The 18,374-nt window shown below is 33.3% G+C and overlaps 1 long non-coding RNA gene across 4 annotated transcripts in view; it reads right to left on the bottom strand.

Annotated features, from left to right (window-relative positions):
- Positions 1-18,374, bottom strand: part of LOC146545070 (uncharacterized) — a 109,761-nt gene that overhangs the window by 43,587 nt on the left and 47,800 nt on the right. The window contains exons 2-4 of one of the 4 annotated variants that reach the window (XR_014881557.1): positions 6,975-7,310; positions 3,525-3,599; positions 1,599-1,700 (exon numbers count right to left, since the gene is read on the bottom strand). This is a non-coding gene — a long non-coding RNA (uncharacterized LOC146545070). Of the gene's footprint in view, positions 1-1,598; positions 7,311-18,374 lie in introns of all 4 variants that reach the window. The other 3 variants (XR_014881555.1, XR_014881556.1, XR_014881554.1) reach the window with 3 other exon arrangements.

Raw genomic sequence — 18,374 nt, 5'->3', positions numbered from 1 at the left:
TTTACTATCAGGACTGGGTATGTATGAACCAGGACTAATGGAAAAGTAAATTTTTTACCTTAGTAACTACTGAGAAATTTTTGTTATTTTAAAATTCTGGCTATTAATCTAAAGTCTATAAACTAATTCTTCCCCAGTCACCTAAGGATTATGAGGTCCACTTGTGCACTGTTAGGGCCTTTTATAGTTGACATTATTCTGTGGCATATAAGATGTCTATATGAAATACAATAGTGTATTTGGTAGTAAGAGAATCTCAGACTGTTATATTTTATTGGTACATGCTCATTTTCTAAACTCATTTTGTTCCTTTTTTTTTTAACCATTTACCGCTTTTCTTCCTTTGAACTTTATTAGAGACAAAACGTAGAGTATAATGGAATTAAAGCAGGGAAGATATCTTTGTGTTTTAAAGGTGCTAAATCTTGAAATATTTTTACATGTAACCTAAAATATTAAAGACAGTTTAAAAGAATAAGAAAATGAAGGGGAAATAATAATAACAACAATAATAGTATCAGTAGTATAACTATTAATAATAATGATCTTTGGAATTATATACTTATATAAAATGTGATGCACGGTGGAATTGCTTATCATTTGCTGACCTCATACCCAGCCAATCCCTGAGTAGCAGCTGGTCCGCTAGCCAGTTCCCCCCAGCTAAAAAATTGCACAAGCTAAAGTCCATAACCTCTTTTGATGTAAAATTATCAAAAGGGAATATATTTGGAGTAAAAATAGACAGAAAATAATCTCTATACTTTTTAAATATCTAGTATCATATTTTAGAGTTATTTTCTAATATAAAACCTACTGTGTTTAGCAGTGATAATAAATACATTAGTAAAAATACAGGAGAAGAGATCTCATAAGCTAAATTTATATTTATCAAAACTTCTACTGATATTCCTGTGACTATATAACTCTCTCCATATTCATTTAATACACTACTGATGCTGGTAAATTATGTGTGGCAATAAGATTAATGTGATCTGACCTTTGTACAGGAAAACTAAGACAAACTGAATTCAGAAGGAGTACTGGAAGAGGTCACTATAAATATTACTCATCATTTTCCTGCTATTCTTCATACCAATTGTAGGAAAACATATACCAATTTATTTACAGTATCAAAATTAGCGGCTATATAAGAAGTAGCCTTGCTCCATTTTCCACCTCAGCAGCAAATTTGGCCCTATATCCTCCAGCAGTTCTCATCTTTGAAGGAAAAAAATGTATATTCCATCCTTAGGATGGATCCAGAAGCAGGACTCCAGCGTTGTTCATAAAATGGATGTGGGGATGCTGCTACTTTGGATCAAGTAATTTATAATAAATAATTTCAGAAATAGTGACAGTCAGTTACAATATTGTTAGATTTGTTTTTCCAAAGTAATTAACTAAATTATTTGTGTTTTGTACCATGTTAGGAAGTTGTTGATTCAATTTTTTCAATATTTGATAATTGAATGTGATTAAATAAATTGTCAGCATTGTATTTCTGAAACCTTCTAGAAAGATGCAGATATTTTTGAAACAGAAGTCAAGGGATTCTATACTAGGGATGGGAAAGATTGAAGGTTGTTGAGAAATACCTTGCAGGAATAACAACTCAGAAAAAGGCCCAGGTGAAAAGTATTATGCTTTTCTTCTGCTAGCTTTTCCTCATTAAAATCTCCCTTGAAGATTCACTGCTCCTGTGATACACACAAAAACAGATTTTTATATTTATGAAATATAAAACCTGAGGGCTTTAGTGCATATTGTGTTTTCCTGATCTACTGCTCATTTTGCAAACACTTTGGGAAAGGTGTTCTTTGTGTCGTTTACAATATTATGCGTGTTATTGATCTTGATCAGAAATAGAAACAATACACTTGATATACACAACATGAAATTCAAGATATACTTCAAATAATAGTCACACGCCTTATGCTGAAAGTGAAGGCTACAAGGGAACTCAGTTCTCTCAGCTGATAGTTTTCAACTATTTGGCTGTCCAGTGTAGTTAACTCCTGAGAATTAGTGAAAGTTGCCATAGTGGAGATAGGAACATATCTAAAATAGGATTTCACAGTCTTGCTTGCTACCTTAGTCAAAAAGCTTAAAATGTAAAGGTGCAGATGCGGCATATGTTCAAAGACTTTTATTCCCCAGCCTAGACAAGACCTAGGCCAAATGGAAATTTCTCCTTTCTTTCACTTGTGAGATCTTTCAACTCTAAGTCAGATTAAAACAGAATACATACCTATATTTTTAATGTCTCACATGATAGGTTTTAATTGAACATGTTTTAACAAACTAATAAAACATGTAACCAAGCATTTTGCTGTCTCTGTGTGAGTTTCAGTCAAAGTTTCTCTCTCAGAAGACATATTATAGGCAGTATATTTTTTCTGATTTTATCAGGTAAATAGTGTTAGGTATAGGAGGGGAGCCATAAGAGTGGTAGAGGAAAAGGATTTGAGGCAGAAAGGAAAAAAGAAAGGAGATAAAAAGAGAGAAATGGAAGGAAGGAGACATGGAAAGGGAAAAGTGGAGATAGAAGAGGAAGAAAGGTTAGATGCTTGATAGGGGTACCTTGAGCAAAGATGCTTACTAGTGCAGGGCTGACAGGGTTGGACCCATCGCCATCATAATTTAAGGTAGAAAGAGGAGAAGTTCGGCTGTATAGTTTTTATTAATGTAATAATTTCAAGCAAGTCCACTAAACCACTTGGCACATCTAGTGAGACTAAAATCCTCTCATTAAATCTGCAAATGAAAGTTATGTTCAGCACTGTCAAAAACTTAGGTGGCTGAAAAATTAAAACATCTCCTGGGAAACACCTAAAAAGTCTCTGTTTTTGAGGATATTGGAATCACTTACATTTGTGTCCTATCCATTTACCTTTGAAGTGTCATTTCTGGTAAGAAAAGTATACAGTGGTCTAGAATGGCAGCATATAGCACATGTAATCATTGTTTGAAATATTTTTCTCTCATTTTCTTCTTATTTAGCTGTTCTCTCTCATTCTCTCTTGGAAAATTGAAGGTAAGTTGATGAAGCAATATTCTTTCCTCTTCATTTAGACAATTATATTTCTTGCAGTCTTTGAGTTCATTTTTTACTGTCACAGTTCAGGATCACACATGATTAAGTATAGAAAACAATAAAAAAATCACTAGTAAATGAAGAAAACAATCATTGTTGCAGACAGTATTTCAAATAGTCTGAATCATCGATTTGCAGGCCACCATGTTTCTCTCAACTGCTTCAGAAAAAAGAAATATATATATATATTTACTGTGCTAAATGTAATGTGAATTTTTATCAATGTCTATCTCCATATATCTCTATGTATTAAAAACACTGGTGCATCAGTATCACAGCCTAACATTTTAGTCTTAACTCCTTTATTCCCTCTGCTTCTATATCTTCTTTTTATATTAAATCAATCTTAGTTATTAGCTAACACTTTTAGGCAGTTTTTTTTATAGCATTTTACATTTATTTGTTCCTTTTTGATGGATAAACTCACTGTTCTTTAAGATCTGGCAGTTTGCTGCATTGTCCATTTGTTCGTTACACCACAACTGTTTTCTCTGTATGCCACCTTATGAATGAAAGAAAATAAATAAAATCAAATAGGCCATGGCCTCAATACCTAGACAAATAAAATAAAATAAAATAAAATAAAATACAACACACTAAATCCACATTTTGCGCCTGGATTTGAAATAGCATTTCTTTACCTTTATTAGACTTCATATCACTCACAATTCTATGTACTAAAAAAACATAAAGTTTTTTAATGTTTACAATCTGCAAAAATTCAGTTATTAAGGTATAGAATGTACTTTTTCCAAAAACAACATAATGAAGAAATACAATTTTGTTCTGAAAATGTTGGTAAATCTTTGTTTCAGAATTTATTCTGATTTGACTTATAGAGTAATTGATTCAGTTGTGTGTTCTTTATATATTAAGCAAAATGTACTTAAGAGCTTCTATTGAAGCCAACAGAAAAATATGTTTTATTAAGGAGGGCACACGTGCAAAAGAGTAGACTTCAGAATTAGTACTCTTAAATTCACTATTCACAGTTTCTTTTTTAAAGATTTCCTTTTTTAAGAAAGATCATTTTTCTCTACCAAAAAGCAACATCTGATGTTAACAAATTTGTGAAGCAACATTGGTTAAATAAATATATAATCACAGCTTGTTGAAAGTTTATATTCGTCAGGTCCAAAATTATTTTTTACTCTGTCATTCATTTCTTCATAATTCCTCATTAATGTACTCAAAACATTAAAAATAATGTATTTGTTTCATTTTAGAACTAGCAATGGTATTCCAGTGCTAGGCCTTGAAGGACAGCTTGAAAGCATGAAAATACCATTTTTACTTCATTTCTATTGTGTATAATACTTTATTCTACTCACATTCTCAAGGAAAATATGATCAGAGATTCCCTAGCAGAACATGATATTTATTATAATTTTCAGAGCCAAATTTGGCCCCACTAGAAAAAAAACCATCACCTTGCTGAATATGACTGTAAATAATTAGTAGCCATGGTGCGGTCTTGGCTTCGCTAACATTTATTAACTTTACAGTCAAATTCAATGAGATGATGTTTTTTGCTATGTGCAGTAGAATATAAAATATATAAAGTTGTGTGATTTCTGACAGTGTTTTGAGAAGTCAATTTAAAAAAAAAGTATATTGGACTTGAACTTGGGAGTCTGTTTTACTTGTTGCTTCATTAGCAGACTTCAGAGTTGCATTTTTTTTTTAGCTTGTCACTACCATTCATAAAGCAGAATCTGAATTTTTTTTCCTCACCTCACTATCTTCCTATATATTTTATGTTTTATTAGCGGAAGTCTGTTTTGGTTCTTAAATTGATCCCTGAATATATTCTACTTTTCAATGATAGACAGAGTCTGAATCTCCATCAAAACTTGTTTCTTATCTTTCGGATTTTCATGAAATCATGTGTTTTCAGAAGTGTCACAATTTGTTTTTCACAATTTGTCTATTTTTGAGTAAGAAAAGAGAGAACCCCATACACTTGGATACAGTTTGATTCTCCTTCTGCCAGTAAACATTAGACCAAATGTTTCTTATTTGATATACTATTGTTTTCAGAAGAGATTTTTGCATCCCTTTTAAACAGTTAGATGAATGCCTTAAAACTCTAAAGACATTTCCAGAGAACTGCCAACATTAGTTTTACACAGCTGTAAGACAGCTGCCATTATTATGTAAGGCTGACAAAATTGGAACTACAGTAGAGCAGAGTAAAACATAGCCTGTCAATCTGCTTAAAACTGCTTACCTTCTTGTATTCTAAAAAAGCTTCTCAGACTTCTTTTGTGGCCTTCCAACACTTTTTTTCATCATGATACTGTTGATATAACTATTTGATAAAGAGCTTTGAATTTTGAACAAGCAGATGTTAGCTCTATAGAAGTTATGTTATCCTTGGTGATTGGACACAAATTGCAAGGAGATGGATTGTTCAGTGAATAATTAATCACAAGAAGTTTTCATAGGTAGATGAGGAATAGATTTTATTTAAAGTGATTTTGTCTCAGTGGTTGATCTAACTCCAGGGGTATTTTATCTCAAGCTTGTTTTAGTTCTGCTTCCATTAGGATTATAGTCTCCAGAGAGGCACTGATGATTAATTAGTTATTGTTCAGCAACTTTATTTTCTGGCCTTGACTGCAGCCACTCAGTCTAGTATGTATTGATCAGCTCCTAGGTCTGTTGCATATTCTTTTCAGGGTTGCTTAAAAAGTGATTGGTCTGAATGAACCAGATATTGACCTTAGTCCCAATTCAGTAACACATGTAAGCACATGCGCACATGTAAGGAGGAGAATAATGTTGTAAATACAGCTAACTTATTTTTCATGCTTAAAGTTAAGCAGACACTTTAATACTACATTCCAGTCAGAAACATTGGTGGTCTTGTTGCTGAATTACATGAGGAGATTTGAAATATAGGAACACTAAAACTTGGACCATTTTTTATATCCACATTATATCTCAAACACTGAATCATATCAGACACCTCATAACAACATTAAAAAAAAATTCTTTGCTATGGACAAATTTCCTGTAGAAGATTTTTTTTTTCCTAAAAATATGTAGTAAAGACTTCAAAATCAAACAGTTTCAGAACACCCTGTATACTTTCTACCTTCACAATGGAGTATTTTTAGGAATGTTTGATTATAGTGTAAAAGGTTTGGTGGGATAATTAGGCACTATAAAAACACAGACATTTCTCTGATCACTTTTTAATCTTTGTCATTCACAGATACTCCCTACATTTCTTGTAAAGAAAGGAAGGATAAGTAAGAGCAAATACCGGAAAGATGATTTCTTGCTTGAATGGCACTATGTAGGGAATTAGGACCAGTAACCTCCAGTGTCCTAGTATAACAGAGCTCTGTGTTTCTGGAACATCTTATGCAAATTCAGGATGCTATGTAATCTCATGAATTTTTTTTTTTAAATGTTTGACACATTACGATTTTTATGTATTGATCAGATATCATAGACTGATGTTGTTCAAATTATGTGGTAACAGTTTCCATTTTATTGCTAATTGGCATTATAATTGTTAAGGAAAAAACACAGAACCCACCCCAAAAAACAATTTTTAGAAAACAAAGTACTAATAATTTCCTTTTTTTCCTTTTTCTTTTTTCTTTTTTTTTTTTTTTAAAACAACTCTAATTTAAATGTTGATCATGATCTAAGAAAAAAACAGAAAAACAGAAGCAAGCTTTTGATCCCAGGTAGAATGGGGCATGTGTAATTTGTTATGAACTATGTAGGATTCAGTCTAACTACAAAACAGAGGCATCTCAGGAGTGAGAGAAGTGCTAACTACATATACAATATATATATACACATATAGCAAAAGGAAGGAGGCACTCCCAAAAGGTGGTAGAATTTCAGGAGGACATACCTACTCTACATGTATACATTGCTTCATCCAATATCCTTGATTGTCAGAAATGTCTTGTATCTGCTTTTATGAAAATGGCTACTAAAGTGTATCCACAGCTCTGGAGAGAAAAATTATTTCCAAACCTGTTGTGGAGTTGTCTGAGACAGGGTTAATTTTCTTCATAGAGGCTGATACGGTGTTATGTTTTTGATTTATGATGAAAACAGTGTTCATAGGACACTGATGTTTTAGGCGTTGCTGAGCAGTGCTCTGCAGAGCAGACTTTTCAGGTTCTCACATTGCCCTGCCACAGGGATATTCCAAACCACATCACATCATGCTGAACAATAAAATCTGTCAGGAAAGAAAAAGGAGGGAGGTATATTCAGAGTTACAGCACTTGTCTTAATATGTAGCATTATAGCACAATGAAGTCCTGCTTTGCTGGATGTGACTAAAAAATTTCCTGCTGATCGGAAGCAGTGAACAAATTCCTTGTTGCTTTAATTGTTAAACTGTCTTTATCTCAGTGCACTAGTTTTCTTACTTTTTACCTTTCTGATTCTCTCCTTCTTACTGTTGTGTAGAAGACTGAGCTTTTGTGAATGCACGAGTGAATGAAGTAAGTGAATAGACATGTTTTGTGAATAATAATGTGTTATTATTAACAACTTGTTTCTACTGATAATTGCGAATTGAGATCATATTTTCCTCAGAAATATTGATTGTGATCTGCTGCACACCCTTTGACTCTGGAAAGAGAATTGTGCAGAATGGAAGTTTTCCGTAATTTCACTTAAATAAAATTAAGTAGAATTAATCCAGATCTAGCTACCCAGACAGAATGTAACATATTTTAGAAAGCGGTGCTTTCATTTATTACTACAGTGTTGTGGTTTAATCCAGCAGCAGCTCAGTGTTACACAGATTTTCACTCATTCCTCCTAAGTGTGACAAGGGAAAGAACTGAATAAAAGATAAAATTAATGAGCTAGGAACTATTTACCAAGACAGAAAAACAAACAAACAAACAAACAAACAACATGATGACTATATATATTTATACATAAATATCCACAATGTAACCACTCACCACCTGCTGACCAATGCCCTGCTAGCAGTATCCCTCACCACTTGCCAACTGACATTCAACAATCCCCAAGCAGCAACCATACAGTGGCTAAATCCCCACAGATTTATATCCTTCTGTATGATTGTCACATGGTATGCAACACCTTTTGTGTAATTTGGGCTAGCTATTCCAGCTGTTCCCCACCCCTTGCTGAGTTGCCCAGCCTGGCTCTGGGTGCGCTCCCATAATTCAGTAGCAACCAAAACATTGGTGTGCTGTCAACAGTCTCCACTGTAACCAGGACATACAGTAACTAAGGTTTGATCAGCTGCAAGAGAAAGTGAGAGGAGTTTTACAGTAGATGACTGAAGGACAAGTTGTCATCTGCATTATTCTGATCCTTATAAACCCTTTTAATTTTAGAAATGACCTTACACCATGAAGCGTGAGAGGAATTAAAAACATATAGGTAAGATTTTCTTAACTAGGATCATGTTTAACCCTGAGCATCTGGGCTATCCATCTAAAATTCAAATTAGAATTGATTGTGTATTTTCTGGTGAAGCATGTTGTTTATAAGAGATCGATGAAACAATGCTCTTCAAAGAAATTTTGATGGCATGTTTATCTATATAGGCCTATTCATAATAAAGAAAATTTGAGACATTAATAAAGAAATAAGCAAACCTTAGAGAATCCTTAGAGACTTTTAGATGACCCCGTAAACAACTGGAACATTGTTTCTGAATCTTTATTTTCAGGAATTAAAATCCTTTATCTCAAGCTCATAAATAATCTATTTCATTTTCTTCTGCATATATATACTTTTTGTTTTTCCTCACTGTCAGCATAGCATAAACTGATATTAGAGAGACCCACAACACTTGTTAAAAAAGAATGAAATTTCGGTGATAATAAAATATATGTCGTCATAGTTTAAGGTAATCACAGAATCACAGAATCATTAAGGTTGGAAAAGGCCTCTAAGAGGTCTATTTACCTATTAGATCATGTCTCTAAGTACTACACCTGTGCATTTATTGAACACCGCAAGGGATGGTGACTCCACCACCTGCTTGGGCAGCCTGATCACTCAGAGAATTTTTTCTGAATATCCAAACTGAACCGCTCCTGGCGCAGTTGCCAAACCCCACTTAGCACAGCCCCCTTTCAGGAGGTTCTAGAAAGCAATAAGGTCTTCCCGGAGACTTATCTTCTCCAGACTAAACAATCCCAACTCCCTCAACAATCCAAATAAGACTTGTGCTTCAGACCCCCTCACCAGCTTCATTGTCCTTTGGACATGTTACAAGTCCTCAATGTTTTTCTTGTAGTGAGGAGCCCAAAACTGAACATAGTAACTGAGATGTGGCTTTTCCAGAGCTGAGTACAGGGGGACAATCTTACCTCCCTGCTCCTGCTGGCAACACTATTTTGATACAAGCCAGGATGTCATTGGCCTTCATGGCCACCTGGGTACGCTGCTGGCTCACGTTCAGCCAAATGTCAACCAATATGCCTAGGTCCTTTTCTTCCACGCAGTCTTGCATCCACTCTGCCCCAACCATGTAGTGTTGCCTGGGGTTGTTGTGGCCAAAGAGCAGGATGCAGCATTTAGTCCTGTTTCATCCCCATTTCCTCAACCCAGCTGTTCAGATCGCCCTGTAGTTTTCTTCCTAGTATTAGGCAGGTTGAAATGTCCTCCCAACTTGATATCAATGTCCTCCCAACTTGATATCATCTGCAAACCTACTGAGGGTGCACTGAATCCAATCCCCTCATGCAGATCATTAGTAAAGATTTTAAATAGAATGGGCTTCAGTACCCCTGGGGAGCACCAGCAGGATTTTAATCAGTTTACCATCACAGTCTGGGCCCAGTCCTCCAGAGAGTTTTTTACTCGGTGAAAAGTACACCTGTCCAAGTCATGGGCTGCCAACATCTCCAGGAGAATACTGTCGGAGGTGGTATATAAAATTTTTCAATATTCCAGAAAATGCAAATCTTACAGATTTTTCATGTTATTGATTTTTAGACTCGATTGCTTTATTTTATTGGTTGCTTTTTTTTTTTTTTTTGTCATTGTGGTGTTCTATTTTCTTTTTTTAATCTGTGCAATGTAAAATAATTGTATTTGAAAACTTGACTGAAAAATGAAGACAGTTAAGCACATCTTTATGATTGCTGTGGAGAAGGCTGAGAAATGATGCACAACGAAAAAAACGTTGCATTAATTTAAATCTGTGACACTCAACTTTGAACAGCTTACAGTCATTCTGGTGTAAAGCAGTCACTAGTAGCTAGAATATATGTTTTACTAGTCTATAAATTGCATATAATTCACTTAATTAACTGGATTATTTATGGTAGGTTCAAAGTGGTTTCTTACATTATGAATCAGAATTAAAATTTTGTAGTGCAGTTGGATGAAGGCAGTTAGTTGTGTAGCTGAACAGGCAGGGTTTTTCCCTGAAGCTTTAGTGAGGGCTTAAATTATCTCCTCAGAAGTGGCTTCAGATAGAAACACTGAAAAGGAAATTTGGAAACTTCCTTCTTTGTAGCAGGTTTCTGCAAGCCTGATAATCACATTCTTTAATGCTATGAACTGTATTCTGTTGGGAACTATCACCTGAGAAAGTTAGGAGTCTTGCAGAGTGTTTTGTTTTGGTTTGTTTTTTTTTTGCAATGTGGAAACTGATTTTTTTTTTTTTTTGAGCTTTTGTAAAATTGTTTTGTGATAAAATTAATTCCAGCAGAACAACTAAAATCAATTCTACAAATAATAATGATATAGACTATCCCCAGAAATATACCCAGGAAATAAAATTTGCTACCACATTTGCTCAAACTCTGCTCAATACAAGACAGAGTAAGCCCATTAGAAAGGAACAAAAAATACATAACTTGTATTGTAAAATGCCCATATAAGCTCACTAATCTCTCAGCTGCTGTCATTGCCCTGTTAAAATAATAAGCTTACCTTGTTTTGGCTTTAGTTTCTTTCTCATTTACCAGAAAACTGAAATTTTGATTACGTTAGATACTGATGCTTAAAAAATCACTGAAATAATTAAGAATGATAAGAAGGAAGAAAATCACTAATTAGTGACAGTGTAAGTGACAAGCCACAAAATATTTTCTAGTTTTGTTCTCCTCCCATTTTGGACATGTAGATGGTTTCAATACTTGTTTCTGTTCCCATCCCACTGATGCTTCTGCTCCTCACTGCAACATGAAATCCAATTATAGAGGTTCATTCACTTGAACTTTGTGTAAGATACTCTTCAACATCTAGAAGTTAGCCTCATCTATGTGTTTATAAAGCTTCCTTTAGAATTTTGATTGTTGGTTGCAATTACTGTATCTTCTTGTATTTGAGAAAAGGACTTTATTTTGTGGGTTGTGGGGTGCTCTTAGAGGAAATGTAAACATACAAAAATGAATAAATAATAATAATAAAACAGAAATAACAACTGCTGCTCAATCTGAAGCTATTTCACTTTTGGCATTTCTAATATTTAGTACTTAGTGTTATAATACTCGGTGATCCATGCTTAATGCTCACACTTTTCAGCAAAATATTGTTTATATGAACTGAGTATCTTTGTTTCGTATTAAAAAAAAAAAAAAGTTTTTTTTTTTTTATTTTTGGAAAATTAGCTTGTTACCAAGTTATGAAATAATGGAATTTCTGCACTCCGATTGTTTCTCATATATTTAATGAATTTTCCTTTCTTAAACTATGCATATGACAATGTTATTAATGTCTTAGAAAAATGCATGTGCCCACAAATATTGCAAAGTAGCCCTTGGAAGTAGCACATTCATGAGCTTACATCTCAGAATCAGTCTGTGATTTTTTTCATGTCTCTATTAATCCATTAATCTCTATCTAATCCACCAAAACCTTCTTAAAGTAATTAAAAAATAATTAAGATGTCTAATAAAAACAAGAGTTATTTTTGTTCTTCTAAACTTTATCTGTGCTTTGAAGTACTGTTAAAAGTTTAAGTTAAGTTCAATTTAAAGTTACTAATTTTCAGGTGGCTCTATGTATGCAGATCTGGACAGGTGGACTAAGCTTGTGCAAAGAACTCAAACACACAGAATATGTATAAAAAGTGAACTTGAGTAGGAGTAAGTCATTCAATTGCAAAACATAAGATTTCCAGCTTTTTGAAAATCTGATTATGAATGCACTTAATGTAGATTTCATCAGATAATGCAATATATCTTCAATAAGACGCTTCAGATACTTTCCTTGAATCTTTTATACTAAACAGAAGAAAACAGATGCTTCTAGACTGAGAATTCTATGAACTATATTAAATGCATACCTGAGGATGCATACATGAGGATGAGGTGGATAACTCTCTTAAAGTCCTAATTTCCTTCTACTGAATATAAGACTATATACACATATGATTTAATGATTCAAATAAGACTTCATTGTAGATTTCTGAAGTCAAGTTAGACTTTTTTTAATCAGTGGTGACTAAAATCCAGTTGTGGGTATAGGAGTGCTTCAGCTAACACAGAACAGAAAAGCTTGCTTAGCTCCTCTTCATAGCAAGACTTGTTTCATGTCAATGCATTGCACCATTCTGAACTCCACTTTTGCCATGTTTTATGATCAAGTTTTCAAGTTCAGACACTACACACAATACATCTGCCACATTTCTACAAGATGCAAATTTAAATCAAGAGGAAAGTATTATTCCTTCTTTTTCCCAACTAGTGACAAAACTCTGGTAATATCAATTGTGTGGTAATAAGAATTTTTTTGTCTTGAGGAAGCTAAAAATCATTGTAGACTCATCTTAATGACTGAATTTTAGTGGGGAGAAAGTGATATAATGAAAATTCTAACAACTGTGCAAACAAGGAATTAAGATTTATCAGATAAGAAGACTCTGATTTCATGTGTTAATGTTTACAATTATGGCAACAATTAATGAAGGAGATGAAATGTTTTTTCATTCCACTCCTTAAGATTTTCTTATGAAATTCAACTGCAATATCTGGAGCAAAAACTGTAACTCAGAAGTCTTCCTTCCTAAGTGAAATCTCTAACATCTAGTCATAGTCACCTACTATTCAGTAGTCTATTCAGTCACCTACTCTTTCCTTCATGTCATAGCTGTTTGGGTATTTTTTATGAAAAATCATTGTGGGCACATTGTTGTTTACAGCATGTATGCTGCAGGTAATGTTTTATTTTGAAGGAGACATAAGAATTTTTATCCATGTCAAAAATTCATTCTCTCGTGTACTTTTCCTAAACCCTATAAACCCTACTGCTAGAGAAGAGATGGTGGGTGGCTCATGCAGGAAAGAAAAATATTGCTGCTTGGTGTTTGAAAACAACTTGTTAGACCCCAACTTAGTCACCAATTTAAGACCTTAAATCCCTAAAGAACACAGGCCATTTCACATATGTTGACTAAAGGCAGCTGGTCCCTCCAGAAATCCAGCTCTATTTTCATTCTGATAGTCAGCAGTCATGAGTATATTTATATTTTCACAGACATTTCCAAGAAAGCTCAAGACAAAAATTTCCCCTAACTTTTCTTAATTTTTCACCCTGCCTACTGTATGAAGTAGGATAAACTTCTTTAAAAAAAAAATCATTGATGTTTTGAATTTATCCAAATGTTAAACCCATTACTGGAAGGAAAATCAGCTACATGCAGGAATCCAGTGAAACAAACCTGGTACCTCTACACTGATGTAGTTATGCATATAGCAACATGAAGTGATATTGTCTCAGAATACCACTATCATATAGATAGAATAAGTAGATATACACAGGTTGCACTGAAAATAATTAACTTAAATGGAAAATATAACAGATACAAAGAGCACAATAACACTATCTGATAGAACAAATTCTCAGATGCAGATAAAGTTTAAAAACAGTCATTACCATTAGCTATGCATTTTCACTAATAATGAACAAGAGCCTGCATGCCTTGCTTGTAAAAATGTGCACTAATGGAGGTGACCCATTGTGTCACTGCTGCTATGATATCATCATTGAAACACACTGCCTCACTGTGCTGATATCCACTGCTCTCCATATATGTTCAGCAAGAGTATATGAATGTCATTTTTTTCCGAATGGAGGTATTTAGTGACACACCTTTGCTTCTTATGCACTTCCACATCAGATGCCATTTTGTCAGACTGTCCCTCTGCTGAGTTTGTATCATGGCTACAGAATGTAACAGAATATTGTCAGGAAGGCTCAACATCTACTGCTATAACACATCTGATGTCATGGGTCAATAAAATAGAAGACATTATTTTCAGAGCAGCCCTTGTAGGTGGAATAAACAAGCATCAATATTGTCAGTATTGCTGTATATTATTCAAAAAAGTTAAAGCATTACTGAAGAATGCATGACTCCAGTTGTTTTCTATGTAAACAAAGGCAAATTACACCTAAAGCCACTTGTCATGGACTTTACTAACCATTATAAGACAGTTTAACAAAAAACACAGATCTGGAGTATCTTATTCTCCATATAGGAGCTTGAACTTTTAGTATTAGTGTAATTTACTGTTATACTCCCTTCGTTTATGACTAATGTAATATTCCTGAAGTCACAGAATATCTGTGTCATAACTAGCGTGCTTTACCCAAAATAAAAATACTAAAAAAATAAAATCCATTACCACGTGAAGTATTTAACAGTTGAAAGATTTAGAAGTCAAAGATACAAAAATATATCGGTGTTATATTCAGGAAGATGTTTTATATGAATCATATTAATAATATGTAAACATAATAACTGGTTTATATCAATATCCATTTAAGAAATAAAGAAGACAGTGAAGAAGACAGAGCATATAAAGTAGCAAAACTGTTTATGTTTAAGGAATTTCATTATTTTTTGAAAAATAATAACTTTTAGTTGTATTTCAAAAATACAGAAAGTTAGGAGAGAATCGATCCTGTGTATTCAGTATAACCAGTAAATTGGAGAACGTATTGATTTAAAATAATTTGTTATAGTGAAATAAGGTTGAATGTACAGTATATAGGCAAAATCAGGCCAAAATTCCTGTTATTGAATCCTCAGGTATTATTACTTAGAAGAATAATTTTGTTTTGATGAGATACTACTACAAATTCAGATATCCTGAAGAAATGTATCAAAGATGAAATTCAGCTGCACTGGTGGCCAAGAGAAAGCAGGCTTTGCATAAATGTGTTTGGGTTGAGGACCTTGATATTTGTAAAATAAGTCTAGTTCCTTCAATACAAACATTCTCTACTTTGTTTCTAAGTAGCTGCTGATGCAAATTTCTCTTATGCATTTTTTAGTTGACATCTAAAACATTTTAAGCACCAGAAGGCATTAGGTGACACTAAGGTCAGATCTCAGCTGAACTATTTTCTAACTGCTTTGAGCCACATGAATGCACATGAGTTACTGTACTATTTGTGGCAAAGCAAATATGTCCTCAAACAGTTTTTTTTTTTTTCTTTCTTTCTTTCTTTCTTTTTTTTTTCCATCATGTTCAGTCAAGTTTTACTGCATAAAATCAAATGATAACCTATCTCCAGGTTCCAGCCAGTTGGTATTCTCTAATGGATGTTGTGACTTATCCTTTTCTAGCTCCATGTACACATAAATGAGAACGACCCATGGAGTCATTTTAATTAAAACACTTAACTGTCCACTTGTTTGCCTCTCTGATTCATGCATCTTTATCAGTCCACTGACAAGACAAGCAAGGTACATGATTGAAAGTAGATTATAGAATTAAAATCTCCTTGATATAAACCTTACAACCAAATTTATCTTTTATAAATACATGTTATGTTCAGCTCTAAGAAACAACCTGGTATTCTTGAAATAGAAGATTGTCAGCAATATTTCACTGTTCTTTTGAAGATATTTCTGCTCATTTTTTATTCTTTCATTGAGTATCTTAATCAGTCCTATCATGCAGACGAATAAAAGGATCACTCTGTTTTAATTATCAGATTAATTTTTCCTAAAATTTTCAACAGGATAAGATTGCATTCTTAAAGGTAAAATTAATATCTTCAGGTCCATCATTTTTATATACAGCAACAAGAAGCAGAACATAAGCCTATTCAAGAACTTTTTTAGAAAACAGAATTTTAGAAAAAATGATTGTACTGTATTTTTACCTAAGTAAATTCTGTTCAGTGAATATACACAAGGGAAAACAAAACAAAACAAAACAAAACAAAACAAAACAAAAAAACGCAAAGAACCACCCACAACATTTCAGCTTGGAGCTCAGCTATATAATTGTTTTCAGACACTAGTGTGTTATGCAAAACCATTGTGCATACCTCTAGTCACTGGTTAAGGAATGAAAAATATTAAAGTAATTTTCAATTCATTTTTTTTTCTCATTTCCTGAGATGAGACTGAGATGCAGATACTTTCCATGCAGAGAGAATAATCTTTTGCTTTTTTTCTGAAGTACTGCATCCAGTTCTGGGCTCCTCAGTTCAAGAAAGATAGGCAACTTCTAGAGAGTCCAGTTGATGTCAACAAAAATGATTAGGAATCTTTAGTATCTGCCTCTTGAGGAAAGACTGAGACTGGAGTCTGTTCAGCTGAAAGGAGACTGAGAGGAGATTCTTATCAATGTTTATAAATATCTGAAGTGTGGGAGCCAAATGGTTAGGGCTAGGCTCTTTTCACTGCTGCTCAGTGACAGCACAAGGGGCAATGAACACAGACTGGAACACAGGAAGTTCCATGTGAATATGATAAAATACTTATTTACTCTGAGAGTGACAGAGCACTGAAGGAAGCTAAACAGAGAGATGGTGGTGTCTCCTTTTCTGGAGATATTAAAAATCCATTGGGATGCTTTCCTGTGTAATTTACTCTAGGGAACCTGCTTTATTAGGGGGACTGGACTAGATGATCTTGAGGTCTCTTCTAACCCCTATGATGCACTCTATAGTCAAGTGGCTGATTATATTTCAGCTAGAAATTCTAACAGTTATAAAAGAGCATCAAACTCTTAACTGGGATCTTATACCTGATAAATTCTCATGTGCTGGCTGGAGAATTAATATGAACAGATATACTAAGAAAAATAAAATTATGCTAACAACACAACAACAAATATGTTCATCATTTTTAAAGGTTCAGAAAGATTGAAGGATTTCACTGGAAAATGAATCTTTCATTTATTTCAGTTAAAGAAGTATTACAAGCAGGGACTGATACACTTTATTTTATTAATTGAAAAAATATAGCTCTAACAGTTGTAAAATATTATTTCATTGATAACTATTAATGTCCTAAAAAAATAATCAGGAAAATAAGTTAAAATGCTCTTACCTCTTTTCATGTGATTAAATATTTTATCTCATTTGTACTTCATTCATTTCTTTGAAAACTTATAGTCTTTTCTGATGGTAAATCTCAATTCATATGTTCATATATTAAGGTAATGAAACTGAATAATTAAGTCCTTTTAGTATTAGATATCAAGTAGGTTAATGGAGAGAAGATTTTGGAAAAATCTTTTCTATTCTGTGGTTATTTTAATAGCTAATCAAGAGGAAATAGATACAGAGTCCCTACAGCCAACACCTCTGACTGACATAATGAGATATAGGGCTTAGATTTTTCATGTTTATTCCTCTGTCTAGTTTAATGCTTGAGTAATCATAGCTGACCTTTTAAGATGACAAACTAAATAAATAAAACAGTTGTTCGAATGTTAGAATTATTTAGAGCAATAATGACAGAAGTAAGACCTGCATTTCTTTTTGCTAACAGGTAATCCATTCCAATGGATTCAGACATTGTAAACAATCCTGTTTGTTAGTTTACACTAAACTCTAACTACTATTATGTTGTTACAAATTTGAAGAGAACCTGTGGAAATACATGTGGAACTTAATCTATCACTTAAAATGATTAATAAAAATTGCCTAATGAAGTTTCAAACAATCTTAAATTCCTTGTAGCTGGAATGCATTAGAATTTCTTAATTGTGGAGTTTGAATAAATTTTCAATTTACTTATTTATTCTTATTGCAATTTATTGATGTTATGATTTAGGCAGTAAATATGGAGTTTACTCAAGAAATTGGGTACTGAGATTACATTAATACTACTTCACTCAAAATTGATTTGGTTTAATGTATCAATCAAAAGCTAAGAATAAGATTACAAGAGTTTCTTGCAAAGTTTTTACATGGCAAATGTAATTGGGTCAGCAAATAATATAAAAGCTGACACAGACAAATCTAAAACTTCTCTATAGTTGTAGATGTTAACATATGTTTAAAAAAACCTGTTTGATTGTGAAAGATTGCATTAGACAATGATGAA

Source organism: Meleagris gallopavo, chromosome 2 (assembly GCF_905368555.1).
Source record: "Meleagris gallopavo chromosome 2, MGAL_WU_HG_1.1, whole genome shotgun sequence".
In the NCBI taxonomy this organism is placed as follows: domain Eukaryota; kingdom Metazoa; phylum Chordata; class Aves; order Galliformes; family Phasianidae; genus Meleagris; species Meleagris gallopavo.
Note: the sequence above shows the minus strand (reverse complement) of the source record. Positions and strands in the feature narration are given on the sequence as shown.